At 34.4% G+C, this 24,837-nt stretch overlaps 1 protein-coding gene across 1 annotated transcript in view; it reads left to right on the forward strand.

Moving 5' to 3' along the window:
• The first annotated feature begins 18,435 nt into the window (after positions 1-18,435).
• Positions 18,436-24,837, forward strand: part of LOC134661385 (TLD domain-containing protein 2) — an 86,315-nt gene continuing 79,913 nt past the window's right edge. Inside the window, exon 1 of the mRNA XM_063517450.1 lies at positions 18,436-18,613. The gene's annotated coding sequence lies outside the window, so the exon portion shown is untranslated. The remainder of the gene's footprint in view (positions 18,614-24,837) is intronic.

Here is a 24,837-nt window from a genome sequence, read left to right on the forward strand (position 1 = left end):
ACTAGTACTAGCACCCAAAAGAAAAACCGGCCAAGTGCTAGTCGGACTCGCGCACGGAGGGTTCCGCACCATCAACAAAAAATAGAGCAAAAAAATCGTGTTTGTTGTATGGGAGCCCCCCTTAAATATTTATTTTATTTTTAGTATTTGTTGTTATAGCGGCAACAGAGATACATCATTTGTGAAAATTTCAACTGTCTAGCTATCGCGGTTCATGAGATACAGCCTGGTGACAGACGGACGGACGGACGGACGGACGGACGGACGGACGGACGGACGGACAGCGAAGTCTTAGTAATAGGGTCCCGTTTTTTACCCTTTGGGTACGGAACCCTAAGAAGGATGAGTAGTTTTTTTGTTCCTATTTACTGACAAGATTTGGTTGACCCAGTATATATACAAGTATTCAAAACGCTCTACTTACGTGGAAAACTCGAAAAGTCGCAGTAATTTAGCGTAGCTACGTCTATGCAAAAAAAAATTTTTTCAATGTTATCAGTTCAAACATCATTTAGCCCGTTTTTATAAAAGGGTGTAAGATACACCGTTTTGATGACTATTTTTTACAGTACAGAACAGATCCTCTATTGTGCGTGGTTCGACATGCACTTGGTCGGATTTGTTTGTAGTTAACATTACATGACATACTTAGTCGTATGACGATTGGACGGAAAAGGGTCTTCTGCGACCCAGTTTCGCTGTAATTTATTTGCGGCTGTCTCGCATTTATCCACAGGGGCGAGTTTTGATGCAGTGCTATGCATATCAGACTGTGTCCTTGGCCGATATAAAATGTTTAGACGACAAGCCCTCAGAACGAAGTGTGGGTCGAGGGTGGAGGGTGGGTCACTCCGGTATTGTTTCCTTTGTGGCTTCTATCCTATACAGCTATACAATCGTTACCCTGATGTATACCAACTGAGATACCCACTTATGATAGGAAGTTGTGTTTATAGCTAGAGTAGGTAGCACAATCGGATTAGGTCTAACCTCAAAATCTCAAGAAGAATCCTGAAATTTGGTATGTATGTTAATTAAAGGTCTCTTTTTCATGTCCACACGATTTGACATTTGGGGACCTCGAGGATACGCATTTACTGACTGTTAGACTCAACTAAATAGCATACTTGACTAACAATGTAGGGAGGTAGGGCAATACATAGATAGTAAGCCAGTTTGATTACAATATAAAATGATGTTAGTCGGGGAGCGTTCCAACAATACTGGCATCGCGATGCAGCAGTGATGTATGCAAAGGAAGCGCTTGGGTCATCCGGCGCTCGGTCGTGACGACGGCGAGCGCGAGGCCGAGTGTCCATTGTCGCGCTGATGTGTCGGGTAACCGGACTGTCACGCGCGGCCCAACACCTACAATACGCACTTCTTTGTTGACAAGTTAGCGCGACAAAATCAATTTCACACGGACACGTTCCTTACAGGTGCATTTTACTCTACTCTACTCCATAATTTACATCATCGGATATTATTAATGCCAAAGACACTTTCAGGTACGGGGGCGATTGGCCCGGAACCGATTCCCCGCAAAACCCTTCAACAAGGTACGCTCGCTGCCGCTTGGTCACAATAACGTACCATGAGGCAACGAGGCTTATTTGGACTTTCAAAACGTTTTTATTTTGTTTTGATACCTATATTTATCCCTCCCTCAATAAAGGGTATAGCCGGGTAAGCATGGCCAAACTGCCCTTAGCGTAAAAAACAATTTCCTTTTACTGGATTATTAACCTATGTATATGTAGTGCTTTCACCAAATATTAAGCCTCAAATGCTTCAGATTTAAAAAAAAAATGCAAAAAAAGAAAAATCATTTTTATTTTATTACAGCCAAAGTACTAATCCGATTTCTTTGTAATTTGGGTATGTTGTATATACAATTAAGGTCGCTTTCTGAAAAAAATAATATTGAATTATCTCTTAAAATAATAGTAAAAAATTGAGATGAAAATTTTCAGAAAAATAAAAAAAATACGTGCGAAATAGCGACAGTTACCAAATTTACATATTTTATGTAGAATTTAATAATGTTTAACATATATTTTTTTCAAAAATTAAAATCGGGATTAACAGTGTGAAAAACTCGAATTTGTAACATCCCATAATACTCTCTCTTCATACAAGCAAAGCTAAGTAGTCATAAACGAATGAAGTATATTGTGAACGCAGTCTACGAATTTGAATTTAGAATGTGACGTATTTTATTCATCAAAGGAACAGACATTTTTCAATCGTTAACGCTCTGTATAAAATTCGTGCCTATTTTCCTGTTCCCGCGCTTTTTTTAGGGTTCCGTAGCCAAATGGCAAAAAACGGAACCCTTATAGATTCGTCATGTCTGTCTGTCTGTCCGTCTGTCTGTCCGTCCGTATGTCACAGCCACTTTTCTCCGAAACTATAAGAACTATACTGTTGAAACTTGGTAAGTAGATGTATTCTGTGAACCGCATTAAGATTTTCACACAAAAATAGAAAAAAAAAACAATAAATTTTTGGGGTTCCCCATACTTCGAACTGAAACTCAAAAATTTTTTTTTCATCAAACCCATACGTGTGGAGTATCTATAGATAGGTCTTCAAAAATGATATTGAGGTTTCTAATATCATTTTTTTCTAAACTGAATAGTTTGCGCGAGAGACACTTCCAAAGTGGTAAAATGTGTCCCCCCCCCCCCCCGTAACTTCTAAAATAAGAGAATGATAAAACTAAAAAAAATATATGATGTACATTACCATGTAAACTTCCACCGAAAATTGGTTTGAACGAGATCTAGTAAGTAGTTTTTTTTTATACGTCATAAATCGCCTAAATACGGAACCCTTCATGGGCGAGTCCGACTCGCACTTGGCCGCTTTTTAAATCTCTGAATGCCGTTCGCCCTAGCCGCATACAGCCACGGAGTTTAAGGTCCGCGCTCAGCGAAATAAGTCGCGTTCTAAATTCAAATTGCGTTGGGAATATAACTTTCTAGTATAACGTACAAGTTATTTTGTATGAAGAGAAGGTATTATGGGATGTTACAAATTCGAGTTTTTAACACTGTTAATCCCGATTTTAATTTTTGAAAAAAATATATGTTAAACATTATTAAATTCTACATGAAATATGTAAATTTGATAACTGTCGCTATCTCGCATGTATTTTTTTTATTTTTCTGAAAATTTTCATCTAAATTTTTTACTGTTATTTTAAGAGATAATTCAATATTATTTTTTTCAGAAAGCGACCTTAATTGTATATACAACATACCCAAATTACAAAGAAATCGGATTAGTACTTTGGCTGTAATAAAATAAAAATGATTTTTCTTTTTTTGCATTTTTTTTTAAATCTGAAGCATTTGAGGCTTAATATTTGGTGAAAGCACTACATATACATAGGTTAATAATCCAGTAAAAGGAAATTGTTTTTTTCGCTAAGGGCAGTTTGGCCATGCTTACCCGGCTATACCCTTTGTTTATTTTATTTTAATCTCTAAAGTAAGTAGCGGCTCACAAAATAGAAAAAATGAAATTTGAGAAAAATGACTGTGACATACAGATAGACGGATTCCGTTTTTGCCTGTATACGCGGTGTTTTTTTTAAATCCGTTAATTTCAAGAATATTACACTGTTTCAAGCGTGCATTCCTGAGCTTAAATAACTCAAAGAAACCGGTATTCTAATTATTTCCATTTTGGAGATAATCAATGATTAATTTTTATCTAATAAGGCTCCTACGAGCGTGTACACGCCTTAGGGCCTGTTTACATATTGATAAGTATGAGTTTATACATTTGCTTGATTTGCTACTAAACGCAAGTACTATCCTCAGACTTTCGATATTGGAAATATCATTGATATGTCATAGTATTAAATTTTTGGGTGCATTTAAATATATTGTCCGTGTGACAACAACGCTTTTAATTACTTTTTATGAAATAAACGCTTTTTGATACAAAATAGTTATTTATTTAACAAGGGGGCAAAGTTCTTGTTTAACCTCTCGTGCTAAATTGATACCCGAGCAAGCGAAAGATTCCAAAATTTTACCACGGGCGTAGCGAGTGGTTCGTGGTTCGAAAAGTGGAATATTAAGCGAAACAAAAAAATTTCACCACACCCACGCAAGGATAAAGATAAGCAGTTCCCTTAAATTGTATACCCCGAAGTTAAGAGTCCTTACTCCTACAAGCGAGCCTTTTTTGTATATTACTGTTCTTTTGCTAGTGCGCGTGTCCATGGTCTAAACGATGTCGGTAAATATAGTTAACCGTGTCATCCCCGTTAATATTGTGTATAATATACAATTTAGAACTTTCATCTTGCCTGTTTATAAACGGTAGGACACTTGGCCGCCAGGCTGGTAAAATGAGTTACATACTTAATTATGTTGTACAATGGCTTACCCGCGAAATACTTAGGTTAGGTATAGTCTGTTTCGTCGACAAAATCAAAGCACGGTTCGGTCAATAAATGTTTTGGTAAACACAGGCACCAGGTCGAAAAGCTTAATAGATTAGTTAGATGGTATATGGTCTATTGTTTGGTTTTCCAAATAATTCGAATTATCAAATTCGGCCTTAGGCGATGAGATTATTATCCTTATAAAATCATCGTAACCACTGATTTAATAATGAATCCTCCTTTCGTTCTTAATCGCTTACGGGGGATACATGTTGGTAATATATTGGTTGGATAATCAATATATCTTAAGTTAGACTTTTTGCAATAACTCTGAAACAGCTGGACCGATTATATTCGATATAGTTTTCATTGTACATATTAAGTTTTTGTTTTACCATTTTTTCTTCGAGGTGGTAAGAGGGGGGGGGAGGGGGAGACATATATATATTTTTCTTTCGGAGCGATTATTTCCGAAAATATTCATTTCACTGATTTAAACTTTCACGATTTTTACACATTATTAAATTATACAACGGGACTTAATCGCGTATCTAAGTTTTAAGATTTACCTCCGACGTTCCGAGGACGGCGTCCTCGAAACGTCGGAGGTAAATCTTAAAACTTAGATACGCGATTAAGTCCCGTTGTATAATTTAATAATAATCACTTCATCCAAAAATGGTTGATGAAGACCCGTATTCATTTTGAAAGACCTATCCAACGATATACCACAGTATTGCGCTGAAAAACATAATGATCTATCCATGCAGCACACATTAAAATGATTTCATTAAGATTAACTGCTTTTACAATATCAACAAATGTATGTACGTACGTTTTCGTACGTAACGTACAAACAGTAAACTTTACTGCTTGGTTCGATATGCTCATATGGAACTGTTTAAAGCATTAAACGTTAATGCAATTTCAATTGTTTTAAACGACTTTTTTTTCAGTGTGTGTTAAAGCGCAAAAAAAAACAAGTAAACTATTTTGTATGGGAGGTACTCTAAATATTTTTTTTAGATTTTATTGTACAACTTGTTTGTTTTGTTGATTTATGTATCCATGCCGAATTTCAGGTTTCTAGCATTAACGATCACGGAGCAAAGCATCGGACAGACGGACATAGCGAAACTACATAGGTATAAGAGAGTCGTAGTTGACTACGGAACCCTAAAAAGGTTCAGTGAATATACTCGTATGGTGTTTCTACTGACACTGCCCCGTTTACCATTTGAATATCCAACTTAACAATACGCTGCGTTGTTATTGTTGTTACGAAATACAATGTACCTTTACACATTGTACGAATATCTTGTATGTGCAAATACATGGCGAAGTATATATGTAAATATAAGTGCGCACATCTTGTTAGATATCAGACATATTTATGTCTAAGATAAGGCGTAGACGAGCCCCCAACCATTTGTTTGTGTCATCACACCATTGTTTAATCAGAAATGAGAACTCAGTGGATAAGATAAAAAATGTCTTCTGTTAACAAACTCTCACTTCGCGTGTAACTCAAACGATCTAGCAAACATTTAAGCTTTGAATGACATGCTGACTGACACCCCTTTGGCTAGTAGCAAATATTTAATATGAACTATGCCGCGAGCATGTTTTCTAGTATACTTGCTTTATTCGTATGTCTGCGTTACGCCTAATGAGTGGAATTGGACCTCCATGGTTCAACGTTTGCATATTCAAGTGTTCACCGCTTTTCTGTATGTATGCAGAAAAATATCTGACCGTTACCTTTAGAATCCTGAAAAATCGTTTGCAAGGCTTTAACATAATTTTTCAGACACGAAGATCAAACAAATAAGCAAACTGACATCATTCTGATATCAAAATGTAGGTTTGAATATATAGTATGTACAACCTGTTTGTCTTACGGTTGTGAACCCCCTCCACAACCGTAAGACAAACGCAACGGCTAACGCAAAATTATGTTTTTTTTTTATTGAATTGTTACATTTTTTAATCTAAGGCAAAACCCATGGAATAAAAATACACGGAAACTAGCTACATACTTTATATTTGCAAAAGCAGACTCCACCTATACCTCGCGACAAATGATGGTTACAAAAGGCGACAAAGTTACTGGATTACTATTTACTATACCTACCATATGTAGCAATCAATGCCGTCATGTTCATATCATTGGCATTATACATATCTGTGATAACATGACAAGTATCGCCGTCGTCGATTATTCTACAGTTGATTAAAACACATGGTTAATTGAATACGAACTAAATTAGAATATTATAGGTACGCGATCCTTATTACCTACTTATCCGATAACTATACACTCATCTAGAAAGTGCAAAAAAATATTTATATGTAAGTAAACAAGTGTCTAATTGTAAAGCTTCGATACTTTTTCATACACTTAACTCCAAATATACAATATTGAATAAAAATTAAAGACGCTACATCCTACTAATCATTTTATTAAATAAGTATTGTGGTACAATTTCAGGTTGACCTTGTGATACTAAAATGTATCATAAAGAGCATAATTATTTTATCGATATAGTGGAAGACGACGACAACAAAGAAATTTGGAGCACTTCTATTGAGTAAGTAGGAATGAAATAACTTGCAATTTTAGAGCTCGATACACGATATAGTGGAAGACGACGACAACAAAGAAATTTGGAGCACTTCTATTGAGTAAGTAGGAATGAAACAACTTGCAATTTTAGAGCTCGATACAACTAGTCTAGTTGATTGAGGTTAACAATTAAATAATGATAATAAAACTACCGAAAGTGGATGTCCTTAAAACGTGCTAACATTTTTCTTAGAAGTTGTTTGCTTAGCTTACATCCCGTAGTCATGAACACATATTATGAAGTAAACTTGTCAAGATAACAGCAAGTGTTTGTACAGTTTTTACTGCCATTGTTCGATATGGAGTTAAGAATAGTTTTACGTTCTTTATTATTGTCTTGTTGCAATACATTTACTGAGTACACGTTTGGCTCGGACATTGTTAAGCACCCACTGTCGTAATTATATGGACATGGTGCTAATACAACCAAGCCATAAAACGATACATCACCTACCAATTAAGTATGTACTGCCTATATGCCACGGTTTACTCATTTTTTTTCATATCTGTAGGCACTGGTATAATCGGCAAACATGTTGCATTATTTGTAAAATGTTCCAAAACTATGTTTCGTTTTCAGTTACGCTATAACGTCGCAGCCGACGACGCAACCCAATTCTCCATCAGCATGGTTACGACCTGGTACATACTTGCCGTATGTTTTATTTCTAATAGTTATAGGTATAAGTCTCATAACGAATGTCTGCAATTCGCATTAATCTGTCCAACAATGTTTCGTTGTTTTTAATATGAAAGATAACCAGATGCGACGTTATACCTAGTACCTATACAAATCCGTGTTAAAACTGTCGGCATTGATTTTTATCGCAAAGACCCATCCGGCACTAAGCCACGATTGATTGCTTTTCGTTCAGTTACATACTGTATATTAAAGTATTCAACAATAAATTCAAATTAAATATTTTGAAATATAAACAAAAATATTAAATTGTAATCGTCAGTATTTTAAAACTAAAACTTATTTATACCTACATACTTGGTTCGTATGAATTAGTGACATAATTTTAAAATAAATCCCTAGGGATCTTTTTTTTAGGGTTCCGTACCCAAAGGGTAAAAACGGGACCCTATTACTAAGACTCCGCTGTCCGTCCGTCCGTCCGTCCGTCCGTCTGTCACCAGGCTGTAACTCACGAACCGTGATAGCTAGAAATTTTGAACAGTTGAAATTTTCACAGATGATGCATTTCTGTTGCCGCTATAACAACAAATACTAAAAACAGAATAAAATAAAGATTTAAGTGGGGCTCCCATACAACAAACGTGATTTTTGACAGAAGTTAAGCAACGTCGGGCGGGGTCAGTACTTGGATGGGTGACCGTTTTTTTGCTTGTTTTGCTCTATTTTTTGTTGATGGTGCGGAACCCTCCGTGCGCGAGTCCGACCCGCACTTGGCCGGTTTTTTACAATCCATAACTCCCGCGCAAGGACCGGAAAACCCCTCTTTACGCTTAATCCTATCAATTCGGTAACCCAATCGATTCGGTTACCTTATCATTCGGTAACCCTATCATACTGTTACCTGATTGTAATGGTAAGCTTATTGAAACGGTAACCCTAACCTTTAACCGAGTTAATCAAGGGTTTTTGTTAAGGGTTTTTAACAGGTTTTCATTCAGTTACTTACTGGTTTGCTACATTTAAAGTAGTTTTAGTGATGTGCCGTCAGAACTAAAAAAATACAAAAAAAATAGTTTATTTTATTTATATTTTGTTGATTTTATTGACTTTATTTATTTAATTATTATTTGTTTAATTAATTTATTTTTTTATTTTATTATATTTTATTTTATTTATTTTATTTATTTTATTTATTTTATTTATTTTATTTATTTTATTTATTTTATTTATTTTATTTATTTTATTTATTTTATTTATTTTATTTATTTTATTTATTTTATTTATTTTATTTATTTTATTTATTTTATTTATTTTATTTATTTTATTTATTTTATTTATTTTATTTATTTTATTTATTTTATTTATTTTATTTATTTTATTTATTTTATTTATTTTATTTATTTTATTTATTTTATTTATTTTATTTATTTTATTTATTTTATTTATTTTATTTATTTATTTTATGTATTTCATTTATTTATTTTTAATTTATTTATTTTATTTACTTTATATACTTTATTTATGTTAAATATTTTATTTATTTTATTCACTTTTGTTTATTTTAATTATTTTAGTTATTTTATTTACTTTACTTATTTTAACTATTTTATTTATAATATAATAAGATTTATAATAAGAACACACCACACAGGTAGGTATAAAGATAAACAAAGGAACGGCAAGAAAACTTATTATTCAAAAGGTTATTCAATAATAAGTTGAATTTAAGTGTGCGTAAAGATTACAATCGTTTGAAGTGGTAAAAAAACTTATAATAAGGTAACTGAATAGACTGGGTTTTTATTTCGGTTACCGGTAACAGAGGTTAACTCGATCTGATACGGTAACCGAATCAAAGTGTTACCTTATCAGACGGTTACCGTTATGGTAGGGGTTTTTATAACCACTTCTAAAATAACCCTATGAAAAACCCCGGTTAAGGTAACCGGTTCCGGTCCCTGCTCCCGCGGGAACAATACAGGCCTTTGTCTTTCAGACCCTTTAGTAGGTGTACGTCGGTGTGTAGTACATCTGCATGAAAAAAGATATTGTTCGAGCAATTGTGATGAAAAAATTAAAAAAAAAACTCACAAATAACGCCGGTCAGTGTGATACCGTCAGTAAAGGACAGCAGAAAGCTAAACAAAGGCACATCAGACGGCCAGATGAGTCGCAGACGTCGTCTGTTTCGAAAACATCCTTGATCTAGTCGTTCATTCGACTTGCGCATCGACAGTTGATGATACAATATGACATGACAAAACTAAGTTTAAAAAAATAACGTAAAAACTTTGATTCATAAAAACTATCTACCTGCTCGTGTCTGTCTGTATGTCACTGGTATTCTACTCGTACACTACCTATAGGCTAGATTTTAATGAAATTTGGAACATAATAATGTGTATTGTGAGATTTATGAGGTTGCTATCGCGCTACCTACTTAGTTTTAACCGGCGTACGCAGGGCGTACAAAAATTATGAAAAAAAAAAACAAAATATTATAATATAATTATATTATAAATCCTTTCCACGAAAAATGTTTTGAACATGATCGGTTAAGCCATTAATGAGTTTTTTCCAATAAACACACTCTCTTTTTATTAACAGGTCATTAGTGCCACGAAGGAATGCCCTTTTGCTTCTATGACTTTTTCATAACGTATGAAAGTACGGAACCCTAGATTATGAATGACCCAACACGAACTTGGCCGGTCTTTTAAATGTGCTGTCAGTTTTATTATCTAATACACACTGAATACTACTTAAATGTTTCTCTAACTTTAGGGAACAGAAGGGATAAATATAAATTTGTGTAGGTAGGTATGTGATGTAATAATTGTGAAGAATCAAACACCGGCCAATTGCGAGCTCGTCGGACTCGCGTTCCAAGGGTTCCGTACATTAAGTCCGACTCACGCTTGACTGCACATTGCTAATAGGTTTTCCTGTCATCTATAGGTAAAGAACTATTTTGTATATTTTTTCAAAATTTTAGACCCGGTAGTTTTGGAGATGCCAATGGTCATTTTTTGGCTATTTTCTAAAGTTACTTCTAACCTATGTATTTTTAAATTATAAACAATATAGTTGAAATTCTAAAAATGAGCTCTTTCATTTGATGAACATATATACCTAACACGACATAATTTAAAAACTTTATTTTTTTACCTTTTTCATTTACCCCCCAAAAGTGGCCCCCATGTTTAAAATTCATTTGTTTACGTTACTTGTCCATCTTTTGGTTACTAATTTACATATGTGTACCAAATTTCAACTTAATTGGTCCAGTAGTTTCCGAGAAAATAGGCTGTGACAGACGGACAGACAGACGCACGAGTGACCCTATAAGGGTTCCGTTTTTTCCTTTTGAGGTACGGAACCCTAAAAACAAATGTTCTACCATATGACATGATTCATAACAATCATAACACAACGCAATAAGATTGACGCATAAGATAGTAAATGTATTGATAAATAATAATATTTAGCTTTATCTTATGTATTACAGGAAAATGTGTCTCAGTAAAATTCAAGGATTTTACATTTTTTAGAGCTTATGTAGAATACAAAAATGATATACATAGCAGGGATCGGATACCGGTATTTTTTGTATGGGAACGGAAACGATATTTTTCGTTCTTTGCTAATTACTTCATTTCTAATTGGGCAATCTAATAATACTAAGTCGTAACCTAAAAACACAACTGAGTCCTACATTTCGAGTATAAAATAATTCGAAAAATATGGTTACTTCTAAGTTTTTGCAAAAAACCGGTTCCGATCCCTGATACATAGGTATTTCTTCGTACTGATCAGAAATCAAAACACAAGCGATAGGTAAAGAACAAAATGAGTAAAATTGACTTAAATGTGACCAAAATAAATAGTCTTGATAGTTGCTTTTAGGGCCCCGTAGTCCTAGGTACTCTTATAGTTTCGCCATGTCTGGTTGTCTTGTCATTTTTTTTCGCTTTAATCCTCTTGTTTGGGGTGTCGTTGGATAGGCCTTTCAAAACTAATAGGGATCTAAAGAAACTATTTTTTGATGAATTTTCGGTAACAAACGCTCCGAAAGGAAAAAAAAACATGGGTCCAAAAATACAAAAACAAAACGAAAATAAAGCTTAATAAAGACTTTTAATGAAAACTATCGTAAACATGACCGGTTAAGCCGTTTTTCAGATTCAAAAAATCTTGCCTGCTTAGTAAAAAGACATTAAAGTGCTGCGAACTTTTGCTTGTTATGAACCTTATGAAAGTTGAATGAATTAATCAACTAATAAGCTGCCGTTCTAGGTTATCTGTGGGGACGGACGGGTTAAATACGTAATCCTACACTAATCATGGTCTGACATACTCTTGGCGATTTTTTAATAACAGCATTTGTTTTCAACGTCTAAAGTGACTTACCAACATAAATATACCCGAGCCAAATCAAACGTCATGAAGTGGTTCTAAAGTATTACAAGACAAGTAAAATAGAATTGTAAGGATAAATATTATAATAGCTACTCTATATAAGATTGTACCCATTATATTCATTCTTGTACCAGTACAGTATTAAAATATATATTTTTATCGAATGTTTCACTATTCTATTATTTCTATTCAATGTTATTCTATTTTCATGTAATGCCATTGCAATCAAAACCTTGATTTGGATAATGTACCTACATATACCTACCTAATGTATTAGTTTTTGGATCAGAGCCCACGGTTTGATGTGATTATTATTATGCGCAATTTATCTTCTCTTTAGGACTCTTTAGTGGGTTGATTATTTAGAATGAGTTCTTTATATTCAATAATATGATAGTGAAATTCAAATAAAAACTAAATCTCATGGCCATCTCGCAGGAATGATAAATCACAATCAGCGTCCGATAACAAGTAACCGGGACTGTATGAGTTTATTATGCGGTCGTGACACTTATTTTAATACCCAGTAGTAACTTGTTGTTGATCAGACGACCTTTTTGTGAATTCGTGAACCCTGAACTTCAGAAAACGGAATAATGAAGTACATACTTACTAAGTAGGTATATATATAATTCGTCTGTTGCTCGGCCCTTTGGGTGGTTTTTTACCTTTGTTTGATAACATGTTTGGATACGTATGTATTTGATTTTAATTTGTTCATGAAGTATGCTAGGCATATATTCGACGATATGTTTCTTAAATTATATTTACCGATTTTTCTGTAAGATTTTCCGATTGTCAGGTCCCTTTTTTAGTCCGATAAAGATAACATCAAGGTGGTCTCTTAAATGTTGGTCCCGACTTGATATTAAATTATAGTTAGTTACGAACAGTATGATATGAAAGATATAATAAAGATGTAATTATTCCTTATTTATGTATCACCTTTTTTGATAAATCGTAGTCGGGTAAATATAACCAATATGATGATGACTACAAATAATACAGATGGCATATTTAATAATAGTTTACGGATTTGGTTAGATGTTTTCTATACCTAGTACAGTCCTCATGCTTGTGTTCACGCAGATTCTTTAATCCACATTAAATAAAACATTATAATCGGTTTGTATTTGTAATATTTGCTATAATTTAAGTAACGCGCACTTGTTTTCTTTACCCAAACACAACCATGTACTGAAAACATAATTAGTTTTAATATTTAACATAGCCTGCGATAAACAGTTGGCGTAGATCTAGAAAATGAAATTGTCACAGGAACGTCTAGACAATGAGTTGTCGAGTTCATGTCGGCCCCATTAGAAGTTTTGTGGCAATCCGAGTACCGTTGCAAATACTTTCTTTGTCCGCTCGTACCTACCGTTAGTCACACCACGACGCAATTTCAATTTAAGGTACCTTCCCATTTTTTTCCTAGCTGCATTAAGAAGACAGCGAGTGATTAAGTGTTCTTATCACTACTATAATAACAAGCGATAGTTAGTTTCAGTTAAGTACGAATGAGTAGGTACATTGGCCGGGGAATCATACCCAGTGACTACGGGAAAATTCCCAGGAAGAAAGGTAAATTTTCCGGGAGTAGGTATAGGGAATTTACTTTGGCGGGTGAGATACGGTTTTTAATGTTTAAAAAAAAGTTTAAGATGTCAAATGTTGACTGAATTGCTGATAATAAAATAGTATATCTATGCACAATTTCTAAATTCCCCTATCTTCCCTTCATAAGGGAAATTTCCGGGGACGCTCGGTCACTAAAATCATTTTAATATTCCTTGTCTTTTCATTACTACTTTAATTATTTTTATCGGCAAGCGTTTTAAGGGGTTTATTATTGAAGTCGGAAAATCCTTCATAGTAAATTTCCCTTGTAGGGAATGTTTTTGTAAAGTTTTCTCGGTCACCCAGATTATTGTTTTCATTATTTATGTATAGCATAGCTGTTTATGTTCATCACAGGTTTACTTCGAGTCACGGCGTTCGCCCCACATTTATTGTTATTTGTCGATAACTTCGTATTTTTCTGACCGCAATCATATTTTATCACATAAATATAATAGTGTTACCTACTCTTTCATCTGATAACAAAAAACTAGAAACTTCGTTGACGTTCCATTATCTGCACTTCATAAATTTGGGTAACATTATGACCTGAATACTGTTTAGTCGAGTCATGCGTTCTGTTCTGCCTATGTTTAGCCATGGAAGACATGAAATCAATACGAGGACTTGTGTTGCAGATGTGCATTATTGAGTTATAAAGCGGTCGATAATGTCCACTTACAACCTACTTAATCTACCTATATGGAGAGTTGATTGTATTTACGGTTTCCACTTAGTTGACAAGGGTAATAGGCTCTAACATTGAGATCACACACGCCATCGTGTATCTAGTTTCGCAGTCGAGACGCTTGTATTTTTTAAGTATAGGTTACCTAACATAACACAGTTTAGCCCGGTTCACAAACAGTATTACGGCCAAGACTATCTTTTAAAGATCTCGTTTGATAAGTCACGGTGCAAACCCTTTGAAATTCAGTAGATTTAGCTGATCTCAAGTAGTCTGAAGCTAGCCTAATAAAATTGAAAGAAAATAAATAATAAAAATATGTTATTACTACTCGTATTGACTTCTTTTGTGGCCTTTCGTTACGGAAAATGTTGAAGTTATTTTACATTGGCATTTTAAATTATTGCATTGAAGTTTATAAACTACATAAATAAGGAGTATGTACAAGAAAATAAGAAAGTATGAAGAAAATAACTTCATAAAAATCAACGCAAAATTTTAGTTTTTATTTTGAATTATTACATGTCTTTACAAAGACATACGAGGGTGAATTGAAAAGTTTTGAGCCTAACTTTTAAAATAAAGACTTTCGATTTCGCTGCAGTATAGACAGGAGCTAGGTCTTGCTGGAACAACACTGTTTTAGATATCAAACCAGGTCTTTTTGTTTTTATTTCTTGCAGTAGTAATCAGCATTTATGGTTTTACCCTTTTCAAGATAATCAACCTTGCAATCCCAAAAAACTGAAGCCTACCTTCTTCGCTGATATAATGGCCTTAGCTTTTTTAGGAGGTGGGGACCCTGACCTTTTCCATTGTTAGGATTGCACTTTTGACTCCGGTGTACTGTGGTGGACCCAAGTCTCGTCCAAAGTTATGAAACGACCAAGAAAATCTTGTGGGTCGCATTGAAACAGATTTAAACAATCCTGTGACACTGTATGGCGGGTGAGTTTATTTTCAGCTGAAAGTAGTCTACGAACCCACATAGCAGAAACCTTAGAAAATCCAAGATCCTTGGTGATTATGTTTTTACTCGCTCATAGGAAATGTTAATCGTCTCTGCTATCTCTGCGACTTTCAACCGCCTGTCATTCATAATTATATCTAGTATTTTATTGACATTTTCGTCAGTAGAAGCCGTTATTGGTCTACCAAACCTAGGTTCATCTTTAACTGCTTCTCTGCCGCGTTTAAATTCTGCTATCCATCGTTTTACAGTGGCATATGATGGAGCGGATTCTCCTAAAGTCTGGCACATGTCTTCAAAAATTTGTTTTGGCGTTAAGCCCTTTTTAGGGTTCCGTACCTCAAAAGGAAAAAACGGAACCCTAATAGGATCACTCGTCTGTCTGTCTGTCTGTCTGTCTGTCCGTCCGTCCGTCTGTCACAGCCTATTTTCTCCGAAACTACTGGACCAATTAAGTTGAAATTTGGTACACATATGTAAGTTTGTGACCCAAAGATGGACGTGTAACGTAAATAAATGAATTTTAAATATGGAGGCCATTTTTGGGGGGTAAATGACAAAATTAAAAAATAAAATTTTTCTAACTATATCGTGTTACATATCAAATGAAAGGGCTCATTGTAAGAATCTCAAATATATTTTTTTTATAATTTTAAAATAAATAGTTTAGCGGTTATTCAAGAAAATAGGCAAAAAATGACCATTCCCCCCCCCACCTTATCTCCGAAACTACTGGGTCTAAAATTTTGAAAAAAAATACACAAAATAGTTCTTTACCTATAGATGACAGGAAAACCTATTAGAAATGTGCAGTCAAGCGTGAGTCGTACTTAATTACTTAGTCTTTGACCCTACCCCTACGGGTTTTTTAGGGTTCCGTATTTTTTATGTTTTCTCCGAAACTACTGGACCAATTAAGGTGAAAATTGGTAAACATATGCAAGTTTGTGACTCAAAGACGGCCATGTAACAAATGAATTTTAAACATGGAAGCCACTTTTGGGGTGTAAATGGGAAACTTAAAAAATAAAGTTTTTCAAACTATATCTTGTTACAATTCAAATGAAAGAGCTCATTGTGAGTAACTCAAAAATGGGGGGAAATGCCTCCGGCGCGCCTCACTCTAAATTTTATATCTGCATACATCTAGCAACTATATCAAGTCTGGTGTCTTTTTCGTGTAATTCGAGGATAAGGAATTCATTTCTGTGACTAAATTTTCACTCACCCGTACAAAAAATACGAGAAATTCATAATTCATAAAAAATCTTTACACTTTTTTTTACGAAACTCCTCTACAGAATTAAAAGTATGGGGATTTGCTCTAGAAAAAAAAATACCTGTGTATAGCCCAGTTATCCTACTATATATAATAGTAAACTTATCAAACATTTTTCTTTTATAACCCTCTTAAATAACCCTCTTAAAAATGTTTTGTGTCTCACGGCGTACCTGCATTGTAAGAGCGGTAAGCAGCTTTTAGGATTTTTAAGTATGTTTAGATGATTTCTGATAAGTTGTTATGCTTCTGTACGGCTACCATCAGTTTGGCACTGACATAAACGCCATCGAGAACGTAATTTACTTTCTATGCATCTCGCTCGTACTCGCATATTAGTGCGAACGAGATGTATTATAGAAATTAAATTACGTTCTGGATAGCGTATATGTCAGTTTTGACACTGTCAGTGACTCATGGTACGGGCTCTGGTTGTAGAATACATTAATAAATTACTTCTGGACTTGATATATATACACATACAATTTTATTATTTTTTTAAGAAGCAGAAAAGTCTGCGAATTTTTGAAGACCTATCCATAGATACCCCACATACACGTATGGGTTTGATGAAAAAATTTTTTTTGAGTTTCGGTTCTAAGTATGGGGAACCCCAAAAATTTATTGTTTTTTTTTTCTATTGTGTGAAAATCTTAATGCGGTTCACAGAATACATCTACTTACCAAGTTTCAACAGTATAGTTCTTATAGTTTCGGAGAAAAGTGACTGTGACATACGGACGGACAGACAGACAGACAGACATGACGAATCTATAAGGGTTCCGTTTTTTGCCATTTGGCTACGGAACCCTAAAAATTATGTAAGTCTTACGTCCCAGTATTATATTTTCCTTTTATTTTCATTATTAACCTCAGGCTCAAAACACTTAAATTCACCCGTATGCAAAATACAAAATCCCCGTACAAAATCACACGGAATGTAGATTATATTTGCAAGGGCAGACTCCAAGAAAAACTTTACTGGTCACGAAAGCATATTTAATTGTCAAAACGTTAAACCCGCGCGACCACCGATCTTCCGTTCCAAGTTACGCGCGGCGCTCCATATCATTTGTTCCTTTCTAATTTACCCTGGCTTTACGCTCCCTCTTAATGAAGATTTTCGAATAAAAATCTCTTTTAATTAAAAAGACGCCGCAATGATACGCCTTTTCGCTAATATGGTTTTTAGTATGTTTCTTACTCGTAACAATTATGAAGGTATGGATCCCTCCATTAATGCGAGATCCAGCTCGCAGAGATTGCCGTTTATACATATACTAAGTATCTAATACCTTTAAACAAGCAATTCTTGTTTATTTATTTATTTATTTATATATATATTTCGGGGATCTCGAAAACGGCTCTAACGTTTTCGATGAAATTTGCTATACGGGGGTTTTTGGGGGCGAAAAATCGATCTAGCTAGGTCTTATCTCTGGGAAAACGCGCATTTTCGAGTTTTTATATGTTTTCCGAGCGAAGCTCGGTCACCCAGATATTATAATATAAGTATATAAACTATTTCTATTTCTAGTTTCTCCGATTATCCTAGGTACCTTTATTCACAAGAAAGGACTAGAGTCTAGTGGACTTTAGAATAGAATAATTTCCAAAGCTAGATATGTTTACAAAGCTGATAAATTAAATATACCTACATAATTTATCAGTTGGTAAATAAAGTATAACATGAAGTGAAGCGGAGAAAAGGGTTGATTTTCAGTAAGTTTGTTTTGCGTCACGCCTACGAGATTGGTTGCCCCACTCCCGCTGCTGCGGCTGCTGTCGGTTCAGTAGCACTCGCAGCGCCGCGCGCCTCACTCGCTACACATGCGCAAGCGCACCGTCCCTCAGTGAAAGTTGCGCGCATGATCTACGTTTTCGTGTGCCAACATCTTCGTCTAGTTATTGTTTGTTGGTTGCGCCAGTGCAGCGGGGAAAGGAGGTCGAAACTTGTCCGCAACTCGTAAGAACACCGTCTTTTGCGATCCCGGTATCCGTGTGGCAATGTTATTTCAATCACTCATTTTTATTTTATTTTCACAATTCATATCTAACCTTAATATAGTTACATGTTTAGGTGTGCCTAAACGTTTCTCAGAAATAGCGGTGGAAGTAGAAATAGTGGATCAAAACTATCTCAGAATATATCGATAAGTAATTTTCATGCGACGGGTGTTAAAAAAAAAGCTATCATACATTTTAGAGATATTTAAAAAACATGTATGTTATTAGTGGGGCTAATAATTATGCGTTAGCTGTTTTTTCTATGCATGGGTATTGCAGCCTATACATATTTTTTTTACTAATTCCCGATATTATAAATCTAATTAATTACGAAGAATATTATTTTATATTTTTTTAAGTTCTTGTATCCTTAATAAAAATGTAGTTTATAGGAAAGCTAATTAAAGTCAGTGATAAAAAATTAAACATGAGTCTAAAGTGTCATTCAATAGAACTTGCTAACTATGTAAACAAACCGCCATACTAAAATTGACACTGAATGTCAAATTACTAGTAACTTTTGTTTACATAGTTCGCAAGTTCTATTGAATGACACTTTATGAACAATATTAAATTACTATTTAGTTTTAGACCCTTATAAGCACCTACCCACACTTTCCCAAAACTGATTGTCTCCGAAAAAGAAAAAAATATATATACAAGAGTAAAATGCTTTTTGTTAAGTTATATAAAAATGAGAGTAGGTATTATGTATGATGTCGGTTAGAAAGTTCTATTACATTCATCAAACGTAAAAGTTCCATGTAGGTAAATTTACCGTCCCTAATTCCGTACAGTTGTACTGGTCAAACATCTGGCCCCTATTTCACCAAGCTGACAGGTACGACAATTGTCAAAAAAATGACAGACCTTTGTTTCACCACGCCGACATTTGTCAGTGACATATGTCGAGTGACAATTGTCAAGTGACAGGTGACAAATGACAATTTCGTAAATTGTTTTGTATAGAATTTCATATAAACATGACAGGTAGTTTGGTACAATTGTCCATCTTAAATTTAATGACAATTATTTTGTGAAACAAGGGTAATGTTTACTAGTCGACATACCTATTTGTCAATTCTTCACAAGAGATCGTTAATTGCTTTCCATGTGCCGTGTTGTCATCACTAACATGATATTGATTGAGATCCCATCTGTGTCCCGACCCCATCTAATGCAGCGTATACCTACATTATTAAATTTGTTGACAAGGCGTCAAAGCATTATTTTTTTGTTTGTTTTAAGTAATTTTTTCTGCAAATGCAAATTCAGTGACGTCAAAGTAGGAATCTATTCGTACTTTATATATTCCCTTGTATAAGAATATCATCACTATTGCTTTCGCGGAGATTCATTTTCTAACTAACCCAAATCCTAACTTTACTGTTAGTGCCCAACTTCGCCCAAGTAAATTATTAAAAAAACAATACCTACCTAAACATACCTAATTTCGCTACCGGTCCCCAACTTCGCATTATAATTTTTTTAAATTATGAAAACTATACTATTCCAAATCCTAAATGTTGAATTACTAAACGCCTTCATAGGCAACAATTACAATTTATAATGGAATTATGATTTAATGCTAGTTAAGAAGAATTTAAAAGCGATTTAAAGCGATTTTTATTTGTACCCTAAAGGCGAATTTAGGGTACACAGTTTTGCCAACGTTTATTTTCAATGAACTGCAACAATGATAACGGGGTTTGCTAACAACGAAAACACTACAATTGTCACCCAAGCCTGACACAGCTCCGATCTCATGTCAAGAATTACCGACAAATTGACAAATATGTCGAATTATAAAAACTACTCTTGTTTCACCAAATCATTGTCATTAAATGAAAGATGGACAATTGTAACTAAATGCCTGTCATGTTTATAAGCACTTCTATACAAAAACAGTTTACGAAGTTGTCACTTGTCACCTGGCACTTGACAATTGTCACTCGACATATGTCACTGACAAATGTCGGCGTGGTGAAATAGGGGCCGGTAGGCACGTTTCATTATTATTATACAGTCATATTGTAGGTACATACATATTTGTTCTGTTCCGCACAAAAGACTGGTCCATTAAGTACCTGGATAATTAATTGTGTATATTAATGTGGATTAACAATAAAAATAAAGGTAGCTTGAGTGAACCTACTCGACGTGACTTAAAAACATTTCTTTCACCTCGGCGATACGCTTGAAATAATTGTCTTATTAAATACTGTTTGAATGTATTGTATTTTTTTTAACACTGAGTGCCGAGAACGGGCCCTCAAAGCAAAGTAGTAGTATCTTCGTAGTCGCTTTCCTCTACCAATCGGGAAAATGCTGGGATCGGCTACGAGCGTAGCGCTACGAAAACGTTGGCAGTGAAAATGTTAAATAATTCCCCGAGAGCTTCTAATTCTCTATCAATTCACTCCGTTTTATCTAATGCACAACAATGGTTGTACATTACTCTGCCTAAATTTAACTTTTTTAGTTATAGTGACTAAATAATCCCCATTTCTTCGAAATATTTAGACTACTTGTATTGCATGCAACCTAAAAGAAGACAGTTAACTAGTTAGTTAGTTAGTTAAGTTAGTTAGTTATCGATTCGGTATAATAGAATAAAAACCGGCTAAGTGCAAAAAACGGCAAAAATCCCGTTGTATGGGAGCCCCACTTAAATATTTATTTTATTCTGTTTTTAGTATTTGTTGTTATAGCGGCAAAAGAAATACATCATCTGTTAAAATTTTCAACTTTCTAGCTATCACGGTTCATGAGATACAGCCTGGTGACAGAGAGGCAGACAGACGTGTACAGTGTCTTAGTAATAGGGTCCCGTTCTCACCCGTTTTTAGGGTTCCATAGTCAACTACGAACCCTTATAGTTTCGCAATGTCCGTCTGTCCGAGGCTCACATACAAATCAATAAATCCAACAAAGTGGTACAATACAATCTAAAAAATATATTTGTTACAGTGAGGGGTATCGTTCGATAGGCCATTCAAACGAATACGGGTCTCCAAGAAACATTTTTTGATAAAGTGAACATTTTCGGAAATAATCGCTCAGAAAAGAAAAGTGTCCCCTCCCCTCTAACCTTTGAACCATGGGTCCGAAAATTATGAAAAAAATCATAAAAATAGAGCTTAAGAAAGACATTAAATAAAAACTATAGCGAACATGATCAGTTAAGCCGTTTTTGAATTATCGCAAAAAGTCTCCCCTTCATAGTAAAAAGACGTACCTACAGCCGCAGTCACAGTACGTGATTACGACATTAAATGGGTTTTTTAAAGTTATTTGGCATTATTTATGTAAATAAAGTAAAATGTAATAGCTTATTTTACTCAATCAATTGTTATTTATATTTAATTTCTCTAAAACATTTTCATTGACTGAATGAGTAATGCCGTTGGCTATTGGCAGTTTTGGAACGAAAAAATAAAAAAGTAAGAGGCAATCCCTCTGATTTTCATACTTTAATTAACAAATCATTTTAAAATGCAGTTTGCCAGTTTCCTAAAATACCTATGTTTTTTCATAAATATCGCTATGGAGTATTTATTATGACCAGAAATGCAAAGTCTCCGATTGAAAGTAAGTTCTAATGCCATGTCTATTGCTTTAATTAAGTACTGATTATGCAAGTTTGTTTTGTCTCATTGCTTTCCTCGTATTCGATATGTGAAAAGTAAATTGTTTAACGCGGATGAAAGCCAGCAAGCACCATTTAATCCTAATAATTATATAATAAATTCATATAATTCTATACTTATTAGTATAGAATCCAGTTTAGCCTATTATGACGGAAGGGTAACTACGGAACCCTACACTGAGCATGGCCCGACATGCTATTGCCCAGTTTTTATTTAATGTCAGAAAAGTAGAGGCAATACACATAGTGACCCAGGTACTACGGTGTAACATGTAAATTCTATTAAAGTGGCCATGTTACCAAAACGATTGGATTTTATCGTTAATCGGCTGAGTGTTAGATAAGTGATAAGGCTGTAAAATCAGACCGGGATTGAGCAGTTTATCTTATCAACTTGCAATCATAAATAATTGTTTGGCATACAATACTGATCACATGTTGTGTTCCATAAACTGACAGAGAAATAATGCCGTAGGTATTATATTGAAGAATTTGCCTCTATAAGGTTTGTATTGTACTAATGTGGCTTTAAGTTGTCATTGAATAATGACATTGTACAACGATTTTTACTACATATTCGTTTTCAATGTTTGAATTCGGTGACCATGTTTTGAGATTTTAGTTATTGCACATCACACAGTAAGATTATCGGCATGTATGTACTAATTATTTGTGATTAGACATAAGGTAAACAAACAGAAACAAAGTGATCAAGCTGTTTAGATGGCTCATTTTAAACACTGCCAGCACACCTCTCAATGGGTGATATGAACATTGTACGGGTGATACATAAATGCCATAAAACATAGAAACTACAATCATTTATAACTGAAACAAAACGTATTTGCCTTTGATACATAAACGCAAACGTGTGTGTGTTAAAATTATCCATTTTTGCCAACGTATTTGTGAGCCACCTGTAAGTTCACAAACACTTTTCAAGCTAACGTTCCATTAATATATTTACACGCCTCTAAGGGACCGATTCGGATTTTGAACTAGACATCTATTCTATTAGATATCTATTAGACATCACCAAGATACGACAACGATATTTTTAAGATCTAGTCTGTCAAATTTGACATTTCCATTCCATTTGCCGATTCTGGAGATACTCTTGAACGATTTCCACAATGTCTAAAACGTCTCATTATGTATTTTTAGATCTCAAAACGATTTTGAAACGATCGTAATACGATAATTTAACGTAAAAGTGACATTGGTTGCTCGAATTGAGCTGCAAACAAAAGATAAGTATCTAGTTGAAATCTAAACTACCAGGTATCTAGTACATATCGTATCGTTCTCTACTCTAGAACGGATCTTGTATTCCGATTTCCGAATACCGCGGTAAGACACTGACAATAAGATTGTGTAAATATATTTTTGGAACGTTGCCTTGTAAATATGTTTGTGAAAACCGTATGTACCTGGGTACAATATTTTATGCATAGCAATACTTATTTAGCATAACGTTACTTATTGATTAAAAAAGGTTTTTTTGTTGATTTCTAATAGAAAATGCGGCACGTGTCATCGATTTGTTAAATCAGTATAGTACATTCCAATGCAATTCGCCTACGGCTCATAAAAGGCATCTCGGGACTCGTAAATAATAACACTTTCACACGTACATTGAACGACGTTTTTAATACATTTGCGAAAAAATCACAATAATACAAATATTGGTTAGATGATTATTATATATACACTTACAGTTCGCTACACTTATTTTCGCTTGAACTGGAATGATATTGTATTCAGCACTATAAACTAACGTTCAGCGTTGATTTACATTGCCAAAATTAATCACATCAATTCCTTTCATACAAAAACACTCTTACAATTGCAATTTAAGCTAACTATTTTTATACAACTATATATGAAGTGAAAATAGCAGCGGGCGCCGGTATGGCGCGGGTTTTAATTTTTTCTGATAATGACAGCCAACGTGGCACTGATAGTTTTCCATTTAGCTATTTATATAATAACAAATAAATATTTATTTTATATCGTGTAACAATACTTTTTGTATATGATTAATGGCAAAAAAAAAATAGTTTTTGATTATCCAAACTCTTTGGTGTGTACGTATCGATTACGGTCAGAATTAAATTTAAAAAAGCTCAGCTTTTACTTTTAAAAAGCACTAGTTCGAGAAAAACAACTTTGCGAACGCTAAACAGCAACGTAAAGTAGCACTTTTTGAGCGACTATTAAAATGTCTACTTTGTTCTACGTTCTCATGTCCAATAAAAGCACCTACGTAATTTATTATTATCTCCAATTAATGCTGCCCGAACGACGAGCTTCCGACAAACTCGTCTTATATATAGGTACATAAATTGTGGATAGATCAAGAACTAAATTATTTACTGAATTATTTATGTCACTTAATAGTACTTAGTCCGTGTGAAAGCTTTTTTTAACCCGTGGAACGCCCAGAACCAAGAATAGTATGGAGTTACCATCACACGTGTCTTGGTAGGGCGTTCCACGGGTTAACTCGGGTCTCGAGCCGGGTTGGCTTTTGT

Source organism: Cydia amplana, chromosome Z (assembly GCF_948474715.1).
Source record: "Cydia amplana chromosome Z, ilCydAmpl1.1, whole genome shotgun sequence".
In the NCBI taxonomy this organism is placed as follows: domain Eukaryota; kingdom Metazoa; phylum Arthropoda; class Insecta; order Lepidoptera; family Tortricidae; genus Cydia; species Cydia amplana.